Source organism: Mastomys coucha, unplaced genomic scaffold (assembly GCF_008632895.1).
Source record: "Mastomys coucha isolate ucsf_1 unplaced genomic scaffold, UCSF_Mcou_1 pScaffold12, whole genome shotgun sequence".
In the NCBI taxonomy this organism is placed as follows: Eukaryota; Metazoa; Chordata; class Mammalia; order Rodentia; family Muridae; genus Mastomys; species Mastomys coucha.
In genome coordinates this window covers 41,088,859-41,115,910 of record NW_022196894.1, presented here as the reverse complement: position 1 = coordinate 41,115,910, position 27,052 = coordinate 41,088,859, and the positions used below count along the sequence as shown (strand labels likewise).

The following is a 27,052-nucleotide window of genomic DNA, read 5'->3' as shown; positions in this document are numbered from 1 at the left end:
ACGAAAACTCCTCACCACTCTGATTGTTTGGCAGGCTTTTTAATTTTTTTTCTTTTAAAATACCCTTTATTTCCTGCCTGCCTCAGAGACACTAAGAATAGAATCCTTGATACATCAAAATCTGGAAGCTCACCACTCACCAGGACTGTGGTTCCTGATCCAGGGAGTGACGGCTGAGAGTCACACAGTCTCTTGAGAGTGTCCAGGCCTGGCTGCTAAGCTCCCTGCTCTGATTAGTCTGTTGAGTTCACAGTGTTCCAGAGTGCTGAAGCACAGAAATTAGGGAGGGGAGGTGGAAGGAAAATCACTGGAGCCTCTTACGATCTAACTTCCACTAACTGAGAGGAAATGTCTTATAAATAAACAACAGCAAGAGAAACACACACCAAAAAAAAAAAAATCCCATCCTGCCAGAGGAATGTACATTATTGTCTCCCAACGGAAAACTCTGCACCACACCAGAATGCGGCCATGTCTCCTGAAACTACCTCTCTTAAAACAGAAAGAAACTCAAGAAGGAAGGTAGGGAAGTTTTTCTCATGTCCTTGTATTCTGTTGGGAAGTTCATGTGAGTTCCCTGTAGACAGGCTACACTAAGCAGTTTCAGAGAGTCTGTGTTCCAAGGTTTCGTGCGGAGGCTGCTTATTAACAAAATTTCATTTCTGCCCAGATCATTGCTCTACCATCCGGACATTTTCAGAAGGAAAGTTCAGGGAGTGGGGAAGAGAGGGTGCAACTGTGGAGGAGAGGAAGAAAAGAGGACAAAGGGAAACTCCTGATGACCCAGAATGCCCTAGCCACGGCCAAAAGCCATGAGAAGCAAGCCCCCACCCCCACCGTCCCCTGCTTGTTGAGGACTTGACGATGGGGTTGTGTTTAATCTACTTACTCTTTCTGCTCGGGAGGCTGAGGTTCCTACATTTCCAGCTCATGCTGGACTGTACCGTAAGCAACAAGTGAAATGAGTTCAGTGAGCTCATTCTAGTCCTTCGACTCCTGTCCACATCACTAAGCGACTGCACAGCTTGGCACAGGCCAGGATGAGTCAGCAGTCTCTGGTCATGAGAGGCCAGGCCTGGAATAGCATTGGTGTGTGTGTGTGTGTGTGTGTGTGTGTGTGTGTGTGTGTGTGTGTGTGTGTGTGTGTGTGTGTGTGTGTGTATGTTGGGGGTGGGGGAGGCAGGTCAGGAGCAAAATGAAGCAGAAAGCCAGCCTAGATGGCAGGACTCAACTGTGTAATATACAGGATATTGCAGGTCACAATGAAAGAGCCTCATTAGCTCGAGAGTAAAGAATATAAAACTGCAAGAAACAATGGCAGCATCATAAGAACAAAACCGACTCTGAAGGCTAAAGCATGCTGGTTACTATTACTACATCAGCACCTATTTATTCATGTGCTATAAGTTCAAGTAAAAACAGGGAGTTCTGATATGTTTTCCAATTGCTAAGTAGCAAAACAAAAAAGCAAATATAGCAGTTATATAGAAAAGTAATATACTCTATAAAGCATTGTAATTGTAAGAGTAACTGATACATCAAAGATGGATATTTGGGCTAACTGTATCTTTATATAAGTTGCACAAAAAGCATTAAAGTAGAAGCACTTCCTACATCAAGTCTGACAGAAAAGAGCTAAGGGGAAAGAGACACAGCAAGTTCAACAGTACACACAGGGACCACTGCATTGTGTCTGTAGTTCTACCCAACATGTATAGTATACAGGACTCTGTTAGACGTGACCACCAGGGTTCTGAAGCATCACTCCTGTAGTGTACAGTACAACAGAGCTAGAGGTAAGCCAAAATGAAAGGAGGGGTAAAATTTAAGGAGGGGTAAAAAAATAAATCAGTGATGGAGAGGCAAGCTGTGCTATAAATCAACTGATAAAAACTACCTAAAATAGACTGAAAGATATCATATCTAGATAAGGCTACTGAGGTGGAGACTGGGAATTCTCAACATGAAAGGGGAAAGGTGCTGGTTTGGATCTGTGTGGCATGGGAAGCAGAATGAGCCACCAGACTAGAAAAACACTAGTAAAGAACTTGAAGTTTGAAGGAGAGCCACACAGATCTAGAACACATTCTTAGCTTTTATCCCTTAGATGCACAAGTTTGTGTATGTTAATAAAATATGCAAGGCAGGATATATAGCTTCTATCCCATGGCATATCATGTAGAGTATCCTATCACATGTTCAATGAATTTCCTAGTCTGTTTCCTTCTCTTTGAAGGGGGGGGGGTGACTGTATCATCCCAACTCATATAAAGGTTGAGTTGGTATTTATTTTTGTCATAGCATGTCTGTCTGATACTGAGTGTACCATAAACTACTTTTATCACTAGCTTTCTTAGATCATTTTATCACCTTTATGAGTGCCCAGTCAGAGAAGCTCTGCCATTGGTGTTCCACCAGATTGAGTAGAACCAGAAGAAATATACAGCAGATCAGTTGAATGTACTGCTTAGCATGCTGCTTTGAAGAGCTTGTTTTTGTATGGGATATTCAGTGTTATAATGTGAATACAGGGGATGCTGATGATCTATTATGTGAAAACCTTGATTGGGAACTCTGTTATCAAAGGAACTTGGAGCTTGACAATGTCCAGTAACCAGAGGCCTTAAAAAAAAAAAAAGAGGGAATTTTTAGAAGTTACTCCAAAAGCAACAGGATAAAAGTGCTATTGGCCTTGACCACATGATGAGGCTTTTTTACCAAAGGGGAAAACTTAGTCCAGTTGATCGTCCCAGCCTAATTGATTAATTGTGGGTCTGACCATCTGGCTGATGAATGCTGACACCCAGCAGTGATTACTGTGTAACACAAGTCCGGATGTGCTCTCAGTGATGCCTCCCACAATAATGGTAACACTGAACCCCAGGTTAGTTTATTCAGGCCTCTTGGCTCAGTCTCTTCATGGAACAGTGGTTGTGGCAGGGAATATTTTACTAGACCTGGTCAAGCATATCTTCTCCTGTTTCAGTGGCTGCTCCTTTCCAATTCTACTTCGATCCTCTCCTGAGCCCCCTCATACATAATCGGTTTTCATGCAAAACACTCCATCTGCACTTTCCATCATGTGGCCGAGTCTCTCTGGTTGCTCTACTCTGAAAAAGGTCGTCAGACTGGCCTGAAAGGCTTGTGCTGCTGTTTCACAGGGGGGCCTATGGAGTCCTTTTCACTGGTTTACTATCACTTACTCTTATATTTATAAGGCAAAAATTATTCCATCCAAGTCTTGAAACTGAGTAAAACTTCTACAATGTTTCAATTCTGTATGAAGTTTAGGAGAAGATAATTCTTACATCTTAAAGTTATTTCTCATTTTTAGATATATGCCATGGACAGGAACCATCCTTGTCCTGAAACTAACTTGAGATTTCAGGGAAGCATTTTGGAGTTAGAGAAACTGTATCAGGCTTAAGAAAATAACAGGGTTCAGTAAGCATGCCACTTACAAACCAGTCTACATCCGGAGATAGTATGTATGTAGATAGCATGTATGTAGAATTCCCCAAGCAAATCAGATTCGAGGACACACAAACTTCAGTTATTACAAAAAGTTTATTTTTAATTCATTCTATTTAGTGGAGAGGTATGGAAGAGCAAGCCCATACCAAATGGCTTGCAAAGCTTGTGTGAGGAGTCACAACAGACAATCATCCTCTTTCTCTGTTCTTTTCCCATCCCAGCTTCTACCTTGAAACTACCCAGTCTCCTGATCTCCACAGATGCTGAACTCCTCTGTGTTTGGGCTGTATTGGTGTTAATTTTCAGCAGAGAATGGTAGCAGCATGCTGAAATACAGAGTTCTGTATGGGGAGTTGGGAAATGTTTTTGGCATGACTGTTAGTAAACAACTCTGTGTCTTGGGCAAGTCAAGTCCCTTAACTCCCCATGTCTCAGTCTCTTCATTGAAAAATGATAGGGTAGGACTGCATGAACTCTGCTGTCTCTGCCAACACTAAGATTCTATGGTTCTATAGCTCATTTCCCTTTTTCTCCCCTCTGGCATCAAATGCTCAACAACTCTGAATAAAATAATTTTTCTTTCTCAGTTACTAAAGGAAAAATATCTCCTTCATTTACTGCTGGGTATTTTCTATTTGTATTCCCTCTTTCTTTTTGATGTTAAATATTTTGAGTCATAAACATGAACATATTCAGATAGATGCTTTAAATTTGAAGGCATTTAAGGAGAATAGCTTTCCCATGTAGAACATTTAGTGTAGCTCTGCATGGAGGAAGCCAGCCATCCAAAGTGGAGCAAAGGGGCCAATTCACAAATGAGAGGAAGCCTTTCATAATAAGAGTCTCCAGGCTCTTCAATTTAGATAAAGCTCAAATGCTATCAAATTCCAACTATGTTTCCAGTTAGTCCCAGACATGATCCCAGACACTTAGGACTACAAAGCTGAGGACCAATGCTGGCAGTGATGTGTTCTTATTTCACCTCTACCATCCAATGCCAAGTAGGATTTAGGATGGCATAGTAATAAGAGCCAAGAGGACAATCTGTCATTTATTTTCCTCCAAACTTTTTGAAATTTCCCATTTGGGCTCTGTTTCCCAGTTTTAATTTGGTAACTGCCATTTTTCAGCATTTCTTTTAACAGGTTACTAATAATTTCTGATACAGGATCTCATATTTCATTTTCTGCTGCTAGAACTGCTGTTAATATTTCATCTGCCTTCAACTCAGCTCAGAATAAAGGCTGCTGCATTTTAGATACTCTGCTAACATTTAGGTTCTGGGGATTTCATTACCACTGTTCACTTAGTTTATCCGTATCTGGTTAAGTAACAGGTTGACAGTGTAGGCAATATCTCAGGGTGTGCTAAACATGTTACAGATTCTTGTGGTAGCTCTTCTCCAAATCTCTGATTGACAGCAGATACTCTATTTATTTTCCATGGTAACTTATGATTGGCCTAATATTTTAGAAGCAGAGTGGTTGTGAAGAGCTGGGGCTCACAGAAAGTTCTAGGTTAAATTTCCTTTTGTTTGAAATTTGCTAGATGTATCACCTGCGAGGCCAGTTCCTATTTTCTATTCGCAAGAGCAAGAGAGAGTTAGTTAGAATATACATCTGTATTGCTATAAGGATCCAATAAATTTACTGCTGAAGATTAGAGAATCCTCAATAAATGATGGGTATCATTAATAATTTGTAAATTCACATTATATAATTATTGGGTTTTGACACCTTTTCCAAGGTCAACAAATTATGTCTGTATCCAGATTTTTATCTTTCAATAACAAATTCACTGAGAACTAAAGTAAAACTCTTTAAGGTATAGATCAGTAAAGCCTTATGTACAGACTGTGTACATAGCATAACCATTTGTCGCCTTTCTATCTAACAAAATTCTCAAAACATTTTGTTCATCTATATCCAGGTCCAGTCTTAGTCTGACCTGTAAGGGCAGATGGATTTCCTCCAAGCCTAAGTATCACAGATCACTTTAATGCTACTTCAGTGTGTATGAAGCAGGCTCCATCAGAAGAGAAAAAACACATTACAGTAAAGAACTATTAGCATTAACAGGTGACTAGAATAAGGGGAGAATACCTTATAAGAATAAAAGATAACTCTAAAAATGAAAGAACAGCAAATATAAGGAAGGGCCTTATATAGAGCTGACATAGCATGTTCAAGGAAAAGTTGTTTGTATTCTTAGACAACAATTCAGACCTTGTTGAGTACAAGGAAAATCTTTTGGGATTTCAATATAGATGTTCGACAGGCACAGGCATTGTCTATTGAATGTCAGAAAAGTGCCAGAGATCTTTCTCAACAGGAATCCGTTGGTACCTGTATTCTTGGGTGGCAGTAAAAGATATCCATGAGATAGAGCCTCGTGTATGTGTGCCTGCATGGTGTGTGCTAGGAGAAGTGGGTAGAAACCAGGTAGTGGGGTTGCTATCTGTACTTTCACATTTTTTGAAGAGTAGGTAAGGAAGGGTGAATCTAGACTCAAAGGTAATGCATTGTTAAGGTTCAAATGAGAACTGTCTCCCATAGGCTTGTGCATCTGGTTCCTTGGTGGTACTGTTTGGAAAGGTGATATAGAACCTTTGAGAGGTACACACTTGCTGGAGGAAGTCCATCATTGGGGTGTGGTTGAAAATTTATAGCCTTGCCCCACGTCCAGCTATCCCTGTTTCCCTATAGGGGTTTGGATGGGATCTCTGAGCACAAATAAACTTTCTTCGGCTGCCTTTGGTCATGGCATTTTATCACAGAAATAGAATATCAGTGAAGGCGATTGATAACACACACAGGTATTATTTGCTCATGAATTTCATGAAGTAATTCACTTTGGACATTACAATCTAGTGTTTTTAATGTATTGCACTTTTATTTATGTTCATTAATAAACTGACTCCCTTTGTACTGCTGGATAAACACTGTCAGAAGGAAGGGAAATAAGAGGCTACTAAATGGAAGCCTATACATCAGTTTAAAAATCCCAGTACTAATATTTGTACAGTTATCCTTCTCTCCCAGTGCTGCCCACACTTTTATAATTTACTTAAGGAAAATGGTATACAGAAATACGATAGTACTGATCTAACTCTGTGACCCAAATCAGGGTCCCCTTCAAAACCCAAATCTCAGAGATATTACTAGGGATCATGACAAGTCATCCGAAGTTGGAGAAAGGTAAAACCCACCACAGGTCTCATTTTCTTTATTTCTTTTTCTCCTAACTACATATCAATGTATTCTATGTTTTTATATAATACTCTTCTACACTGCAAAACTTGTATTATAAAAAAAAGCATCAGGGAGTGAGCAGTGGGGTTCACTGCTAAGGACATGTGATGGTTACACTTGGAACTAGCGTTACACAGAAGTAGGAATATATACTCAGACACAGCTTCCCTTCTTTTGCTTGCCTTCTTCATGTAAGGTTTTTGTTTTTTGTTAATAGAAGTTAGGTTTAAAAACCTCTGACATTAGAGAACTGCTTACTTGTTGCAAATGTCTGAGCACAAATTCTAACTCGATCAGCAGAGTGCTAAGGAAAGTGTACTTTGGGGAGGCCTGCTCACAAGCAGTACTCATCTCACTGCAATGGAATAGGTCCCTTTTCATGCCATGCTGTCTGAAAACCAGTAGTGACATATAGCAAGGAGAGGCTTTCTGGATCCCCTCAACATCTTCTCTCAGATCACATTTTAGGCATCTCTGTCACTCACAGGTGCGTATGCTTAAGGTCTCCTTTTGTTTGTATTACATATAAATACTGAGGGAAGACATAATAACCCTGCACTGAGGTCCTCCTTCCACACCATGTTCACACACCTGAGTCAGTTCTTGAGATGAGAAGAGATGCTGCAAACAGAGCATCATAAGTCCCTGTAAAACGGGCTGGCAAGTCCATTTTATTTTCGTTTGCCCTTCTGTTCAGCTGGCTTCTCTGCTATGACCCACTATACTTACCCTGTCGGCTGCTCTTACTAGCAACATGCCTTTTTAATCAGCCTTCCTGGGGTCTGCATTTGATTACAGCATTTGTGTTCTATTTTGATTCTTTTGTACTGTGCCCTGTGGTGTTAGCTTGAAAGGTGTTATTTATAAAATGAAATTCTATTGTATTGCCACTTGGATTCAAAGAGGACATATAATATTAATGTAGAATGTATTTAATAATATCTTGAAACTATTAAATCAATTTCTTCCTGAGAACACAGAGGGCAAGGAGGGAAGTGGGCTAGCAAGCAGGTCCTAAGACTTAAGTATCACCTGAGCCTTTCCTGATGAGCCCCTGGCAGCTGGCAGAGAAACACTCTCCTAATAGCCAGGTCTAAAGAGAAAGACTACCTTCCTCAGCCAGACCAGGGCAGCACACACCTGTTTAAACATTCAACTGTGCAGGCCAAACATTTTCCTAGGCTTCAGATGCAAATTTTTTTAGTAAGAAAATCATGGGACGAGACATGAATATAACTCGCTTATGACCCAGAAAGGCTTAGGTAAAGAAAGAGATACAATTGGTCACTGCTAGAAAGCTTCTTTTCAGATTTATAAAGATTTGTTCTCCTTTCTGATCCTTTTCAAAAGCAGGAAATTCTCATGCTACCAGAAAAACAAGTTTGTAGGTTGCCATAATTAGAATGATTTCCTCACCTACCAAAATTGCTGGTTTCTTTGCAGTTGGTTTCTGGGCTTCCAGCATGAGATTCGTGGACTGGCTTGTCGACGAGGCCTCATCTTCTCTTCACTTGCACCTCTAATGCACACCAGAGTCTAACCTACTCTCTCAGTGCATCACAGCTTGGGAAGCAGATCTGCTAGTGCAGATGTGGCATTTGGTCACTAGATGCTCTTGTTTTCTTACTGAAACCACTGAAATCAATAGCTAACTGCTATTTAGGTAGGAATAAGGGGTGATCATATGTGCTGTGTAGAAGTTGTAAATAACAGTGGTAGGAAATGTAATATTCAAAGGAAGCTAGTTGTGAAGCCTGGAGCATGGCAGGGGTGTGTGTGTACATTTTTACCTGCTCTCACTCACTGGTTTATATAATTCTCATAAAACCAGTGTCTAGCTTTTTACTAACCAGAAAGGGAACAAGTACACTTTTTTTTTTTTAAATTGCACTGAGCTACTCTTTGCAGATGGATAATCTAATGATTCTAGAATAATATAAATTCTTTAAGATTAAAGTGATATACAAATGTATAGAAAAGTGATAGTTCAGAGACCATTTTTCTTTGCCAAACCTAGAAATGAGAAATACTAACAAAGAAATGACCATACATTTTTGATGCCAAACCTAAGGAGCTAGGATGTGTTACAGATACCTCAATCTTTACTCTATCACATTATTAAGTATTTGCATGAAAAAGCACATTATTCAATCTCTATATCCACTCAGGTTCTAGCTTATTAGTTTGTGGTATGGAAGCATTCCATTAATTAATATGTTAAATTAAACTGAACAATTAGAACAAAAAAGTAACTATAGATAATACGCAGTTATTGTATAGACGATAAATAGTAACTGTCCTATCTTGGTTCCTGTGGCTTTGAGAAAATACCAAAAGCAACTTGGGGAGTTTCCTCTCTACCACAGAAAGAAATCAAAGCAGGAACTAAAGCAAAGGCCACCAAGGAATGCAGCTTACTCGCTTGCTCTCTATGGCTTGGTCAACCTTCTTTCCTTTACTACTGAGGACAACATGTCTGGAGTGGCACCACCCACAGAGGACTGGCCCTCCCATATCAATACTTCATCAAGAAAATGCCCTTCAGGCTTGCCTACAGAACAGTCTAATGGAGGCATTTTTCTCAATTGGTTCTTTCTTCCTAAATGACTGTAGCTTATATCAAATTGACAAAAATCCAAACAGCACAGTAACTCATAAAAGGGTCAATGTTAATAATATAAGTCTTTAGCAAAGTTGTTTTAAGATTCTGCTTCTGAAAACTAAATTGCTCAATCAATTAAAATGAAATAGGTGTTCTTCTGTCCAAGTAAGAAACACTGTTTGAGGGGAGGAGGAGTGCTCAGCAGTTGAGAGTTCATACTGCTCTTGCAGTACCCACACTGGGTGGCTACAACTTCCTATGTCTACAGCTCCATGGAATGTTAATCCTTCTTCTGGACATTGCTGGTACCTGCACTCACATCTGCACATATTTACTCAGACACACATATCTATACTTGTAATAAAAAAATATGATAAACGTCAAAAGATAAAGCACTATTTAACTCAAACAACATGAAATATTCTAATGTAACCAAGGGGGTTGGATCTAAAGTAACAAGTAAATTTCATTAAATGGCTACAGATATAGGCATGCTGGAAATGCTGTTACTGAAGTTGCACATCCTAAAACTCTATTTGAGTTTTGGCAAAATTAAGGTGTAGCAGACAACATATAGGAATGCAGTTAGTGTGATGGCAGAGCATAGACATCCCCTATCATCTTGCCCCTGCAATAGAGTTCTAATAATGCTATTGGAACCACAATATTCTGAACAGAATCTAGCTAAGATGTAGAAGCATACCACCACTACTAAGAAGACACAACGCAAGAAGAGTCACATTAAAGCAGCAATATGAACAATTTCACTAGAGCTGGGTTCTTACCCCTCCAAACCAGCTTAACTTCACATTGACAGGACTTTGCAGGTCATGAATTCTATGGAAAATTGAGTAGGTTTAGGCAGGGTACCTCTTTGCCTGCATTCCTGGATGCCTGGAAACCTTTTTGGGGTGGCTGCTTTGGAGCCCTACTTTGTCAGTCCCAGCTCCCCTATAGAGGAACCCAGTCCTATGGGGCAGCTAAGGACATAAGGAAATGGGGAGCTCACTCATTAAAACTAGTTCTCTGAAAGATTTGGAAAATGTGCAGAATCAAGGCTGTTCTCAATGATAGAGAGAAGGAAGTAAAGCAGGTAGAATTTTAGAAGACACTCTGGGTGGCTCCTTTTTATTGTATCTCATAGGTGGCCCTGAGTAACCACTAAGTCCCTTCTATCAAGCAATGGTCACTGGTGAGCCTTTCTCAGTCACTTCTAGTCCAAATGGCTGGGTGTGGGGGGAGGTATTTGCTCTTCCAGAGACTCAGAAGACTACAAACTCATGAAAAAATATAAAGAACCAAGAAAGCACAACACAATTAAAGAAAACAAATCAAACAATTTGATAGAAGTGAAGATCTGTGAACTGACTAAGAAAGTATTCAAAACATCTAGTTGTCCTTACAGAGCTAGGTGATCTGCAAAAGAATACAGACCAACAGTTAAGACAGCTGAACAAAATCATGAAAAGGAGACATGATTAAAATGAGAAGTTAATAAGGACATAGAGATGAAAGCAACAATAAAGAGAGAAGCAAGGACAACTGGAGCAGAAGAATACAAAATTGACCAAAAATACTCACTAGGGTTGTATCTTCCAAAGCAGACTTGAACTTCAAAATGGATCAATTAAAATTATGCATTTAAGAATACAAAAAAGAAAAAAATAGAAGGAAAAAGGATGAACTAGTTTAACTCATAAGAAGAGAGCCATAAACACATTGTAGAAAAGAGACACACAAGGTGTGTGTGTGTGCAAATGTGTGAGTATGTGTGTGTGTGTGTGTGTGTGTGTGTAACAAATCTGGGGAGGAAATATTCACAAAGGCCAAAGAACTCAAACTAGATTATAAGAAATATGTGTAGGGCATTATGTAATCAAATTGTTAAAAAAGAACAAAGGGAATTTTGAAAGAAGCAAGAGAAAAATAATTGTGTGTTCGAAAAAAAAAAGTTCAGAAGTTTGTTTGGACTACTTTGCAGGCCAGAAGAAAGTAGAATTGTAGACTCAAATCCTTGTAGAAAAACTATTAATCGAGACCACTATAGCCAGAAAAACTATCCTGCAATATAGCAGAGGAAATAAGGTACAAAGACTTCCCCAGACAAACAGGTTGAGGAAGCGCATCACAACCAGATACACTTAAAAAATAACACTAAAGAGAGCTGAAGAGAAAGGACAATAATTAGTAGTGTGAGAACATAGAAAAAGGTGGAACTCACTCAGAAAGGTAAGTTGTCAAATGCTAGAAATCACTAACAGTATAATAAACGTATACGAATCACTTCCAACTCCAGGATGCTGAAAGACAGATGCATATAAGCAACTCTGATAACTTGTTACTGTATGCATAACATATGGCAGGAAGCTGTGGCATCTGTACCATAGAAAGTGGAGAGAGCAGAGAGGAAAAGCATGGAAGTGCTTTTCCTCCATGCTTTTTCCAAATGCTATCAGCTTAGGGAGCTCAAAGAAAACATTTAAGTTGTTTAATGGAAGCTTCATGGCAAATACAGATAAAATCTATAGTAGTGATATAATGAAAAGAGAAAGGAAACCAGGATTCAAAACCCCCTCATCTGATGCTGAGGCAGGGAGATCACAAGTCAGAGGTCCGCCTGAGCAGCTTAGTGTGACACTCTGTCAAAATTTGAAAAGTAAAAAGCCCAAAGCTTAGGACATACAGTTGGCATCTAGAGAAAGAGAGAGGGAGAGGAGAAAAGGAGATGGGAAGGGTTTAAGGAGACAGAGAAGGGAAAAGGAAGAAGTGGAGAGAGGGACAAAAAGAGAACACTGGGAAATCAAAGCACAGCGTGGAGCAGGAAACAAGGACGAGTACGACATACACCGAAATTGGCAAAATAGCCCAGGAAGTCTTCCCCTAATGTTTGATATAAATAAATTACATGCCCCAATCAAAAGAAGTAGAGCATTTGAGTGGATTAAAAATAAAGGAGTAGAAACAAGAAAACCAAGACCCAGCAAAGTATTATTACCTCTGAGAAACTCACTTTAGCTTGAGGGAACAACATAGCGGAATAGGGCAGAGCTGGAGGAGTGGATTCCAAGAAAATCATAACCACATTAGACTGATTAAGTCAAACTGTCATTAGCAGCAAAGAAGGTCATTACATGATAAGAGGATCAATTCATTATGGAAATTAACAATCTGCTTGACCAGAGGCATCCTGATTGGAATCCTCATGACAAGAACTGAAACTAAGTGCAAATTTCTACTATGGTAAACTTTAAATCTCCAGTGAATGACTTCCCATTTTTGCAAAGCTCCTTTTAATGAAATTCTATATTATAATGAATATAGAGAACAGAACACAGCGAAGGGGAGCAATAGGCAGCAACAGTCTTTAGATGGACACTTGACTATTATTTGTATATTACAAAACCCTAGTTCTAGACACATAACTTGGTTTTCAAATATCAAGCTCTGATTTCTGATTTGGTACTTTAGCTGCTAGTGCTGGTACATCCTCCGAGGCATTGCCGGTTCTCATAAATAATAATAAGTATCCTGTATGTAACAACCATGTTAGAATATGTTTTCAATCTTAGTGTTCCAGGGAGTCTCGAGTTTCAGTTTTCTTTTCTAGCATCTCCATAATTTGTCAATCACGCCTGGGCTCTGCACTGGAACTGTATTCACCCACGTACAACAGTTTAGTAAGTAGTGTCCATTCTGAGGTAGTAGGGGAGAAATAAGCCTTGGCTCCCATCTCTCAAGAATAAAGGACTTCAAAGGCAGTGGCCACTATGTAGAGCCTGGCTGTTCCAGCTTTAGAGCCCCTGCTTCTCTCTGGGAGAATCCAATCAGCACTCATTTATCAATCTAATTGCTTTAGTTATCTTGTAATGCACCTTATTCCTATCTTCTGCATAAATTATATTTTAGTTTTTATAGCTCACATTAATTTTTTGTCATTACAGTTGGATTAGAGAGTGTTGCCTACCCAATATCTATTCTCTCCAGTCTTCCTAGCAACAAGATTCTTTCTCTGTTGCTTGGATTGTGTGACTGTGACTCACCTAAATGCCACAGACTCCTCAGCATGCTAATTAGCTTCCAAAATCTCTCACCTGAGGTTTAAAAACCCCAGTGAAGAAACTGTTATAGCATTTGCTTTTGGAGTAGGGGATATAGAAGTTGGGACAGAGGCTATTTTCAGGCATTCCAAATATTACCAGTCACAGGGAACTGTTGAGGAGAGAAATAAGTAGCTTTGGGTCATTTTAGGTTAGTGACTTTAAACATAAGGTGTGATTCAATCAGAAGCCAGAATAATCATGGCAGGAGGTAGAGAAAAAGACTCAGAGTTGCCTAAAGTTAGGGAGGACTTTGGTGGCAGTATTTAGCATCAGCCAAAATTGCAGGATTCTGTCAGAGGCTCCATAAACAAAGGACTGCATTATGTAATGCATCTTGTATTCCATTGTGAACTCTTCCCCTAGACAACTCTACCACTTCCATGCTGTCCAGAAGGGGAACTTCCTACCTGCAAGAAAAATGGCTTTTTAAAAACTTTTAAAATTAGGTAGATGAGAAGTAATCTTGTTCAGAGGACTGCTCAATGACTCAGCAATGGTTAGCAGTAAGTGCCCAGTCCTCTGTCTGCCATTCCTGATGCTGATGCTTAGGCTGCATGGTACTCTAGTCTAGGGCCTTCTCGCAACAGAGTCCTTCAGAGGCAGAAGTGGAAGGTACGTATACATGTATGTAGCAATACGGTGTTGATTATCAAGAGGAAAAAACTTGGCTACCATGCTACTCTAAGATATTCGTAGTTCCATACCGTCAAATTTCACTTTGATGTTACTTGCCTTGATTTCACATTTCCCTTGAAGTTGGTCCCTAATCATTGCAAGCATTTGCAAGTAACCAGATAACATGCAGGCCTTTTGCTCTGCTAGCTATTCTACTTAGAATGATGCCTTTTAGGCTGGGTGATAGTATCCCCCACTTGATCCAGGGTAGTTCCAGTTTCCCTTATGATTGCACAGATATGAACATTGAACAGTGCCGGCTTTCACTTTTAAAAGCTCTCCAGTTTGGGTGGCAAATTATGGGCCTGCCTAAGTATAAGCTTAACAAGAATTATTTACACTACACTGACAATATTTCTGTAGAGAAAATTTAAATTGCTAATAATGGCCAACATCTAGGAAGAGAAAGATATAAACTAACTCTAATGCTTTACTCTCTAACTTTAACCTGAAGGAACTTTCTATCTAAGCTTAAGATGAGAAAAAAAGTCATATGAATTATAGACTGTGAACTATCTTGGCTCTTTAATAGTAAGCATGCTTAGTTTAATTTACAAAAGGTATTTTTATCCGTAAAATTTACTAGTGAAAAAAAAACCAGAAATTTGCAGTGAAATTTTTTGGATCTTGGATTTGAATCCTAATTCCACTATTTATTTTGTTGGCAAATTCAGATTAGTTCTGTGAATATCATTATTGCTAACTCCTTCAAAAATGACTTTAAGGGACATTTTAAAAACCAATAGAGAAAGAGCTGTTTAAAGCTCAAAGTTACTAATAGTTATTATTATTTCTTTTTATAAATACAGTGTTTCTCTTTCAATTTCCAGGACAGCAAGATTTCCTCAAGCAGGTGGGAGCAGGTTTTCTCTGTCACCTTTCTGAGCTATAGATGGGTCATACCTGGGGATGGATTTGGCACCCAAAAAGATTTAGAGAAGAAAACTGGCTAATCTGTGCAAGTTGATGAGAGAAGCCAAGGCTGATGATGTTTAAAGAAAAAAAGCTTTTGTCAGAAGTTAATATGGTCAATACTGGTCACTTCAGCAAAGAGGTTTTCTTTTGTAAGTATTTAAAGTTCATTTCTTCAGAACTTTTAGTAATTATAGAAATTTTTATGAATTTTCATTCATCTAAATGCTTTAGCAGATTTTTTAAAAAAGCTAGTCTTGCTATATATGACATTTTTGTCTGTTTAAATTGACTACTCTAAAAGTTTAGGTCTATGGGGCCTACTTTCAGGCACCAAGAATTCCAGGAACAGACATGAATTTATCAATGAACTGTATCTTTAATAGATGCTTCTCTATTTTATGCAAATTCTACTTGCTAGGGTAGTATAGTAGATAGATAAAAGGTAGGCAATTGCTAAGAAACTCTACATGGAGGCAGCAACTGGAGACTGCCAATGAGACTCTTGGGGATTTTGTTTGTTTAGTTTAGTTTTTTGACATTGTTTGTTTGTTTTTTTTTTTCAAGAAGGAACTCACTATATAGACCATTGTGGTCTTGAACTCAGAGAACTACCTGTCTCTGTTCCCAAGTGCTGGGATTAAAGGTGTATGCCACCATACCTAGCTTCTTGATCTCTATCTCAGGGCTGAAAATGGAGCAAGAGAAATCTTCCTCCATGCCCTGAAGAGAAAGAAACACTCTCTCACACATTCCATCTATTAGGAGTTCATTTGTGTTTAACACGACCCTCTTTAAAATGTAAATTTTCCTTGTGAACCTGTAAACCTCATTCACACCTTATTGTTAATTACTTTGGTGTTCTAGAATATGATCAGCACTTAACTGATATTGGCAATCTAGGAATGAACAAATAATTCAGGGTGGAAAGGGGAAATTTGGGTGGAATAGAGCCAGAGGTGGTAGTGTAATCCCTCAATTTGGGGAAATGAGAATACACAGATTTTCTAATGCTTTGTCTAGGAAAGGGGCAGTAGCTAGGGTGCCACGGAAGGAGAATTGTCCTAAGTGCCAAGATCTGTCTGAGTTACAACAAGTCTGGGAGCCTACAAAAATAAACTTCTCAAATATTTAATCATAACAACTTAATTGAACTTATATTTTTTTCTGAAAATGTTTATAGCTAATTTTTAGTACTATAATTCGATGACCTTGGCTTCTAAGATTCACTCAGTTCCAACTCTTAGGCCAGGTTTTACCACCAACTCAACAAATTACAGGAAAAAAGGAAATGTGGCCTAATTATTTTAAATTGTTTCATAGTTCTTCCTTTCAGATGTTACAAGTTGTAGTCCTAGAATATCCTGGAAAGTCTTTGAGAAGATCACCCACACGAATGGTATTTTTTCTACTTGTCTTAGCATCATAGAACCTGGTGTCAAAGAAGCTGGTGATTCAATCATAGAAGGTATGCACGAGTAGAAACTTCACATTGCATCCTATATGTACATGCACAAATCTGTGTATGTGTATAAATATTATGCATCCATAAAAATAAAATAAAGCTTGGAAAGCCTTCAAAACTTGAATCACTCTTTAATTGCCTTACACTACACATCTTGATAAATAGAAATGCAAGGAAAAACATTTTATGCCATTTTGTAACAGTATTAATTACCTCTTCTTTCATAAGAAAACTATGCTAAACTCTTCACTGCTAAGAAAAGAGTCTCTGCTGACAAATGGGCAATGTGCTGGTTAGAGTTTCTTTTGCTGAGATGAAACACAATGACTAAAAGGAAACTTGGATGGAAAAGGCTTCATTCATATCACTGTTTAAAATGAAAGAAGTCAGGACAGGAACTCAATCAGGGTAGGAACCTGGAGGCAGAAGCTGATGCAGAGGCCATGGAGGGGTGATGCTTACTGGCTTGCTCTCCATGGCTTGCTCAGTCTATTTTTCTTCTAGAATCCAGGACTGTCAGCTGAGGGATGGAGCCACCTACAATGGTCTGGATTCTCCTAAGTAAACTCTAATAAAGATACCGTCTCATGCAGATCTATTTCTGTAGATGAGGACTGGCAACTGAGTTGGAATGCAGGAGACAGCAAATGCTATGTCACACATTCTTCAATCAATGTATCCCTTTGTGGCTTAGACACCTATATGCATTTTGTCACATACAGAGGCAGTAGGGGGAAAGAAAGTACATGTAGCTAATCTTCAGTTGCTCATGAAGTAGTAGACAAGCACTATTTATTATGAAGCATATCTCCACACTGCCAGCTCACATATTACACCAGTGAGTCATCATTTTAATCTGTCTTACTTGGAGACATGTGATTCTCAGCTGGTCTAGAGAGTAACAGCTACTAAACTAAACTGACATGGCCTTAGCACTGTTCCTTCAAATAGAAGGTTATTTTAGAATAAACAAGAACTCTGAATTGTTGAGTACATATTTTAACTTTGTATACTGTGCTGATTTCCCCTTTGAGAGTCCTTCCTTTTCTACACAGCTTACCACCATTACTTTCTAGTTTTTTGTGTGACAATATGACACATGATTGGTTCTCTGTAAATATTTGTGGAGTATGCAATTGACCATCTGGATAAATATTATGATGTCAACAATGGAAAAAAACCCGTTTTAATTATGTAAATTAATTTATCTCATTTTAATTATGAGAGTTAATAAATCCATAATAACAACAAAATGACAACAACTCTCTGGGGCTGTCTAGGAAATATGAAGTCTAGGACACTGAAAATAAGAAATTCTAGAATCATAAAAAAAAAAAAAACAAACTCAACACCAATACTGCTCAAAATCCCCAAAGCCTACTGAGAGAGAAGCTCATAAAATGCATTAAATATTAAATGGAAGGTATTGAATTAGAAGATTGGTGGCACTGATTTATTAAGGGCAGAAAGTTATATTGTTCTTGTCTAGTTCTAGAGATATATACAAATCTGACAATGCTACCAAGAACAGATAACAGACAGGTGTTTGGCATGCAAAAGCAACAGTAAATGAAGAGGCTAGGTATTTAAGGCAATTTTGGTCTGTGCGGCAATGGCAATCTAAGACTATTGTCAATAATCCCCATTTCCTGAATTCACTCTCTTACACAGTCCTGCATACCTTGTATCAGGGATTTTCCTTGTTATCAACAGAGTATGGTACAGGGACAATGTCTTGCTCATGATCCCAAACCAAAGATGCAGTTCCCATGACCATTTCTACCTTACTACTTGGTATCCCTCTTTCTGGGAACGCCAGACCCTGTTCATGTGGATACCCAAACAACCCTATGGAGTAGTCAACATTGAGGATCTAACCAAGTGAGTGAAAAATTACTCAAGAGTCTTCCAGCCCCAGATGCCTTGGCTTGACATTTTTTCAGCCTTTGTTGACGTTTTGACTACAACACCGTAACAAACCACAAGCTAAACCACAAGCTATTTCATCAAGTCACTTCACCTCCCAGTGATATGAGATTGCTGACAAACAGTACTTTTTTATTCTCTTAAACCAAAAGTTCCAGGATCGATGTTGTAGTAGCAAACATGTAAAATGTGGTTAGTAGGGCAGTAACAGTGGTATTACCATATTGGGTTTTGAATTTGATTTGTCATATTTTGGAAGCTGTCATATAATCATCATTAGTCCAGGTTCAGTCTTGTTTATTCACTCCTATAGTTAAGTTAAAGCATTTTATATTATTTTTAATTGTGATGTGACTGATGTGCACGTGTGCACATGTGTATTGGTGACTGTACAGGCCAGAGAGGAAGTCTGATCCCATGAAGCAGGAGTGTGAGCTGCCTGATATGGGTTTTGGGAAGAAAACTCAGGTCCTTTGGAAGAAAACTCATAACCTAAGAGGCCATTTTTCTAGTCACTCATATTGTTATTTTCTAATGAAGTAACAGACATCAAGAATTAGAAAAAGAGTGAGAAGCTGTACAATAATGTTAACTAACCAGGTAATTCAGCTTACCTTATATTTTGTTTCCATCTAAATGAATTAAAAGCCATGGTGGTTTTCATTTTCATCTTGTATTTGCCCTCTTTCTCATGCAGTTTTGTCACCTATAAATAAACTTGTGTGCTTACATATATGTACTAAGTAATGATATTGTGTTCAATGTGTAAACTGGTCACTTATAATTCATAAAATGTTATTACGGTAATTTATAGTATATAAACATTTAGTGATCTATATTTAAAATTACATTAATGATTCATCTATATTTGTTGTTTGTCAAAGATTTCATTCATTTTTTAATTTAATTGATATTTCCAATATGGTAAAATAAAAAAGACTAATAAGCCCTTATTTCACAGTATCATGTAGATGTACAATGGCAGAGAAAGTGTATTTAGAATAATTTAAATGAGATAACTTCCTCTGGAAATGAAAAAACACACAGAAAACTAATTCTGAAATCAAATGTTTTGTTTCCTAAATATAATAGGTATTTAGTAGCATATAAGACAGATAAATTATCAGTATAACAGGTTTTTTTTTATACAACACACACATACATATATGGTGTGTTCTCAGAAGTTTGCTGGAATGAATATTAGAAAGCATAGAATAAATGGAAGTACAGTAAGAGCTACCTGTGTACAAACTGCATGTTACTGTTTGGGAAACTTAACTGTGAGTAACTGAATATTAAATATCAACTATTCTTTTTATGTAAAAGATAAGAGTCTTACTATGTAGCTCTGGCTAGACTGGAACTTGCTATGCATATACACCAGGTTGGCCTTAAACTCAGAAATCAGCCTGCCTCTGCCTCTAGTATGCAGGGACTAAAAGTGTGTGCCACCACACCTTGAAAATTTTATATATAATATATATGTAATATATATTATATATGTCCATGTATGTATGTATTATAAAGATATCAACTGACATACACACAACTGACAAAAATTACTATATATGATTGCTTAATTTTTACCCCAAAAGTATTGATTATACTCTAAAACATAAACGGAAAGTTTAATTACACAGTCAAATGAGGAGATTTCAGTATTACTTTACACCCTTCTCTCAGTCACTCCAGGACCTTGTGCTTTGTCTTGATGGCACAACTTGGAAATTGGCCTCATTTGCTAATGAAAGATAACACACTTTCAGTTGTTTCCCAATATCTTTCTGGCTGCCATCAGTTTACAATGGACGCTATTGTTAAAGGTCAGTTATTCAATTCTGCTATGTTCCTGAGTGCTGTGAGAAGAGATATTAAGTCACCCTTAAACTAAATAAACTTTTAATACATGTAGATTTTCATTATGGAAAAGCCAAATGAACTGAGGATTTACTTAACTTTAAGCTTTAGTAGCCAACTGCTTTCGACACAATACTTTTCTATGATTTTACATGATTATAAAGAATGCTTTATAAAGCCTATCTGTAGCACTGGGACAAATGGGTCAATTGGTAAAGTTCATGCTAAGTAAGCATGAGGACCTGCCTTCAGTCCCAAGAACCCATTCTATAAAAAGGTGGTGGTGGTGATGCATATCTGTAGTCCCAGTGCTGCACGACATGAGTAGGAAGGCATGAGGGGCTCACTGGCCAGCCAGCCAGACAGACTGATTTACTTGATGAGAAATTCCATCTCAAAAGAAAGAATGAAAGAAAAAAAGGAAGAAAGAAAGGAAGGAAGGAAGGAAGGAAGGAAGGAAGGAAAAAAGAAAAGATGTGACTAGCATCTGCTACCTGAGGTTGACTTCTGCCCTCCATATTTGCATGTACACACATATATATGCAACCCTCTACATGTACCTGCATAAATGAACACACATATACACATAAAAACTATAAAGTAAATGTAATTTCATTTTTAGTTCTTCTGAGGAAAAAATATGTGCTGACTGTGGACTAGAGGAAGAAAAGAAATTGTTGAAAGAGTTTTCAAAATATGGTGTAAGGCCCAAACAAACCATGAGAAAAATCTGAAAAGAATGCAAAGACTTAGCAGAACTATTGAGAGACATTCTGAAGGAGAATTACTTTTTCTTTTCTTTTTTTTTTTTAAAAAAAAATCAATGATTAGGGCCATTTATTAAAGACATAGGGCATAAATGCTTTAGAAATAATTTCCCCCTAATTTCTCAGTTTTATAAACCTCCTACACTAGAAAGGCAAGCTGGAGGGCAGTGGGTTGGAAGGAAGTGATGTGTCCCTGCCAACCCTTCTCCCAGCACCCTCTTCAGAGCAGGGCCATGAGGGGCAGAGTCTGGGGAAGATGCCTGTAGCCTCATTTGCTGAGAATGGAAGGCGTGGCCTCTCTCCCCTTGTCACAGAGTTTGTATCTGGTGAACAGATATTTATTCCAGTGAAAACTCTGCTTCCATTAGGAGCATGTGAGGCCTAGGGCAACAGGCAAAGGCAACTGGGGCGCAGCCCAGGTTAAAGGTTTGTTTTGGAGAGTGCACTGACAGAATGTGGTGAAAGCAAAATGTATTGCAAAATAAGAAAAAAACCAATTTTTCATCCAACCTATTGTATAACAGAAAGTGAGTTGACTTTTCTACTGTAAATGTAAACAAAAGTTTCATTCATTCCTCTGTAATGCTTGCTGCCAATCTAATTTGCTATTAAATTTCCATTCAAAAGGTCTATTTTGTTTAGTTACAAGGGATTTGATCCTCTTAAACTTTCCCAGGCAGTTTGTATGGAAAGGCAGTTGCTAAGGGTATTCCTAAGGGAACTTACAAAACATTGGAAGATAAATAACCTCAACACAATATGCAGATTAGGTAGATGGGATGGTTTATGAAATACCTTCACAAAGCAAAGAAAAGATTTAGAATTCTGAGTTAAGAGTTGCTAGTGAATGGCTAGGGCTAGGGAGATGGACCAGTTAACAAAATGCTCGCAGCACAAGCATGAGAATTTGAGTTCAGATCCCTAGGACCCACAGATAAGTTAGTAATGCAAGCTTGAAATCTCAGAACCATGATCCTTTGGGCTTGCCTACCAGCCTGTCTAGCAAAATTGGGGAATTCCAAGTTTAGTGATGGATTCAATCTCAAAAATAAGTGGAAGGTGATTGAAGATGGCTACTGAGGTAGAACTCTGGTCTCTGTGTGCATGCTCACACATATGTACATGGACCCATACTTACATGTGTATAAATACCATTATACACACATATAACACACTTCATACTCAGTTAAAATATATGTAATAAAGAAATAAGCCAACCAGAAGAAGTTAGATGATTATAAAGAACTGAGACAGGATAGTTTTGTGTTTCTCAAGAAGGGAAGACTGACATCATTCCTTACAAACACACACCAGAAGAGGGAGACCAGAAGAGGGAGACCAGAAGAGGGGCACCAGAAGAGGGGCACCAGAAGAGGGGGACGGGAAGGAATGCTCAGTGTTTCCATCTCCCATTCTCCCCTTCCTGCCTCCCCCTACCTTCTGAGCTCATTCTCAAATACAAGATCTAAGAACGTAAGGCCTTAAGGCCAGTTTGGAGATCTCAAAATCCACAGTAAGGCAGAGATTCAAAACAGACCTTGCCTTGATTTAGTTAAGCTGAGTGAAATGGGTAATGAGATATTCTAGGAGAAACGTGGTAGTCTAGGATCAAAATTGATTGATCTCGACTAGTTATTGTCCTTGAACAAGTCACCCTCAGCTTGTCATCTCTGACTCAGGAACTAGCTGTGTAACAGTCGAATGTGGGCTAACAGTACTCACTGTGTACTCCATATTCCTCTATTGTCTCTCTAACCTGTGTTTGCTTTGTAATTATGACAATTATGTGAGAGGAAGGAATATATTGGGTACCGAGGTGCTAACTCTTTATGATATTTGGTAATGGGCTAAGTGATTCCTTGCTGAGATCTTTGCTTGCTAACTCATAAAGTGTTGTTGTACATCTTTTCTCTTTTTTTTTCACCTTTTCTACCTATTTATACTTTGAAGTAGCTGTCTATCAGAAGAAGAAACAAAGTTATACTTTAAGTAAATTTACATTAAATATATTTTGTGCTACTTTGATTAAACTATCAAAATTTTAACTTGTTTTGACATTTATTTCATTATTATGTTATCATTGGCTGAAATTTTACTGAGAAATTTATTAGCAATTAAAAAATTATTTATTACATTAATAAGTACATTTTCTCTCTCTTACTATATTCCGCTAATGTCACTAGCACCTAAAGCCACAGTGTGTAATACGGACCACTTATTGAGCACTTGCTGAATAACATATTTGCTAAGCTGTATGTAATACTAATGTTACAGTTCACAAGCTAGGAAAGCTGCCCTCCTAATGGCAGCAGTGGAGAATTTGTATTCTAGAATAATATCATAATGAAGGAAATTAAAGCTGATGTACAATACAGAGAGAATTTAGAGAAACAACTTCCATGAATCTGACTAGAATTTGGACAAATGTACTTTAAAGTTCAAAATATATTAAAGGAAGATCATGGGCATGGTCAAGAATGACTATTAGTCACCCTAAACACATCAAGGGGAAGCCAGGAAGATAGAGAAGGTAATGCATCCTAAAATGAAAGGAAATGTTATGATTTATTCAACCTATATTCTTGATTAATTAACAGTGCATAGATTGGATGTGTAAAGATATCTTAACGATGCACAATATCCTATACTGACCAGGTGCCATAAAAACTTAATAATTAAAAAGTGTCTTTGGAGGTCAGTAGAAAAGAGTGGCCATAGAATATGTACTAACCTCAGTCATAATTTTCAATGCCATGTACTTTCATCTCCAAACTCTATATATCCTTAGATTAAGATATACTATTGTCTATGGAAAACCTTGACATGGGTTCCCATGAAAGCATATTCTCATAGAGACCAAAGACCTTGAACATTAGTATTCTGAAGACATTTGGTACTGTCATAGTATCCTAGTCCATCCTCTTCCTGGCACTACTACAGTCATTATTGCTATTACACTAGAATTAGCTCTACTGTGTATTTCCCATTGGCTCTAGTAGGCCATGGGGGGAAATCAGTTGCTCAGTTGTTATTTTCATGGCCATTTTAATCACAAACACTTTTAGTTTCCTGAATATCCTAAAGCTATCTACACAAAAATGTACTTCTCATTGCTAACAATACTATGCATAAAGAATTAAGTTTCATTAAAATATGAGAGAAAATAATATTATTAACAGTAAGAGCTGAGTATATACATGGTGTCAGGATGTAAGGTGTTGTTAGGCCTTCAGAACTTCTGATGCATCCCTACAAAACTTCCTTCATCTTTTTGATAAAGCTGAGGTCAAGTTTCTAAAAATGCAAGCTGTTAAAAGCAGGAATAAATGAATGAAGGATGAGTCAGCTCATCTGATAGAAGGGCTATAAAAAATACTTGAAAAGCATACCACATGACTTGGTAAATATGCAGTGTATCAAAATGTAGTTGCCATCTGGCGTTGATAGACAGGGCTAAAATATGTGTTTTTAAAAAAAGGAAGAAAGGAAATAACTCAGCCAGGTTAATGTGCTTGTGTCTGCATTTCATAATTCAGGTATTAAGTGCTTTAATAAATATTCACGATGAGTGAAAGAAAGACTCCTATTCCAGCCAGATTTGGGTAATGTTAGTTGGAGCTGAATATCAAGAAGCAACATCAGATAAGATGCAATCCTATTGAATAAGCTAACAGAGACTGTGTGTTTTAGGTAAAGGAGAATTCTCAGTTTTAGAAATCATGCTCCAAGAACACCAGCTTCACAGTTAAGCACAGAGAAGAGGGAAGCTTACATTTAGAGAGGAACTGAAATCTTGCCTGTTATCAGTTTTGAATATTCAATTATTCCCTTTTTGGCTCTGACTATTTTAAAATATAGGAAAAAAAACCGGAATAAATAAAAACATTCTTTGGATAGTAGAAAGAAGAAAAAAATGATTTTTAAATTCCAGACATTTTTGATGTTCTTAAACTATAGTTAATTAACCTTGTAAATTGTATTCAACCAGAAGGTAAATGTGGATTAGCCCTCCACCCCAGTAACAAGGACAGGGGGCATAGTTAGAGGAGCAGCCTCTCTCAGAAGAGAGGGTACTGAGTGGTATCACAGAAAATGTGACTGTGTACCAACACTGCTAAGCCTGTATTGATATTGGTTCCTTCTCTTATCATCATTGGATTTCTGCATCCTGACAATTTATGTTCTAGTACATCTCTTGCAGTCAGACTCATGGGCAGGAAAAGGTGTTTAAAATAGATTTGAAGGTTAATTAACACAGTGTCTAGGGACATGGTTTGGTTGAAGCACTATAGATGAGAACTGATTACAGTTAAATCTGCATTTGTCAAAAAAAAGGTAAACACTGTATGCACAGACTTGACATTTTATTGATACATAAAAATTACCTATGTTTATGGAATGCCATGTGATGTTTGGATTTTTGCCAATTCAGGATAAACATTATTTCTCAAAAATTTATTAATTCCTCATGCCAAAATATTCAAAATCATTTCTTAGTTTTAAATAGTTTGCAATGCCCATTTTTGTACTGTTTTACCAGAACCTCATAATGTATTCTCTCTAACTGTAAATGAGGAATACACTGAATAAACTGAATCTATCTCCTCTCATCCACTGACTCTCAGGTATCCACTCTTGATTTCTAAATCAGCATCTTCAGATGCCACATGCAGTCCTTGTTTTTCTCTGAATGCTGATTTCATTTAATGGATTATCTGTCTTCACATTCTTTCCATGCTGTCACAATTGACAGGACTCCATTCTTTTAGAGCAGAATAATATTTCATTGTATAATTGTAATATATTTTTTAACCCCTTCATAAGCTGTTTGACATTATGTTGTTTGCACTTCTTGGCTGTTGTCAAGCGTGCTGAAATGAACACAGCAGTATCTATACCTGGTCAGCATGGCAGCCTTGCCTTCTTTGGCTACATACCCAATTACTGGGTGACCAGTCAGCAGAAGCTTCCAATCTGATGTAATCTTGCTTTTTTTGCTCTTGTATTCTGAAACTAGTAATTTAAAAATATATAGTAAGAATTTGATAAATGATTAGCATATAACCATCATCCTAATAGACAGATAAGTTGTTTTTTTTTTTTTTTTAACCATAGTTTAATGTTGCCTTTTGTAGTGGTTTGAATAGGTTTGGCCCGCACAGACTCATGTGTCTGGATGCTTGGCCCATAGAGAGTGGTACTACTAGGAGGTATGGCCTAAATGGAGGAAGAGTGTCACTATAGGGGTGGGCTTTGAGGTCTTTTATATTCAAGGTCCACCCAGTATGGGACACAGTCTTCTGCTGCCTTCAGATCAAGATGTAGAATTCTTGGGTCCTACAGCACCTCATCTGCCCTGATATTGCCATGTGTCCTACCATGATGGTAATTAACTGAACCTCTGAAACTTTAATCAGCCTCCAAGAAAAGTTTTCCTTTAAGAGTTGCCTTGGTCATGGTTTTTCTTCACAGCAATAAAATCAAAACCAAGTCACTTTTGTAAACACGCCAAGTGATCGTTTTTCTCCTTACATTCTGGTTATTTTTGTACATGATTCTGATATCCATCTATAACGTTGTGTATACTTTACTCTATTTCGGTTTATTTGCTTATTGGTATCATATCTTGTGTATCAGTTTACCAAATTTTCATCTTTCCAGTTGTCTTATGTTTCTTTGCTGTAATAAGACAGCATGATCATAAGCAACTTGGGAGACTTCCACATAATAGTTCACTATGGAAGGAAGTCAGGACAGAAATATGGATGCACGAACTGAAGCACAGACCATTGAGGAGTGCTGCTTACTGGCTTGCTCCTCATGGCTTGAACAGTCAATTTTGTTAAGAGTTTCTAGGACCATCTGCCCAGGGATGGCACTGCCCCCAGTGAGCTGGACTCTGCTACATCAATCACTGGTCATCACAGACTCGCCTACAGCTCAACCTTAATTGAGAGGCCCTCTTTCCAAATGATTCTAGCTTGTGCCAAGGTGAACACACACACACACAAACACACACACAC

At 38.0% G+C, this 27,052-nt stretch overlaps 1 protein-coding gene across 27 annotated transcripts in view; it reads right to left on the bottom strand.

The window, feature by feature from the left end:
- Positions 1–27,052, bottom strand: part of Zbtb20 (zinc finger and BTB domain containing 20) — a 737,287-nt gene that overhangs the window by 272,921 nt on the left and 437,314 nt on the right. For 3 of the 27 annotated variants that reach the window (XM_031363909.1, XM_031363910.1, XM_031363918.1), the window contains exon 1: positions 890–3,590. The exons of 21 other annotated variants lie outside the window; for them this stretch is intronic. The gene's annotated coding sequence lies outside the window, so the exon portion shown is untranslated. Of the gene's footprint in view, positions 1–140; positions 261–889; positions 3,591–27,052 lie in introns of those variants that run through there. 3 more of the 27 variants (XM_031363908.1, XM_031363921.1, XM_031363925.1) reach the window with 2 other exon arrangements.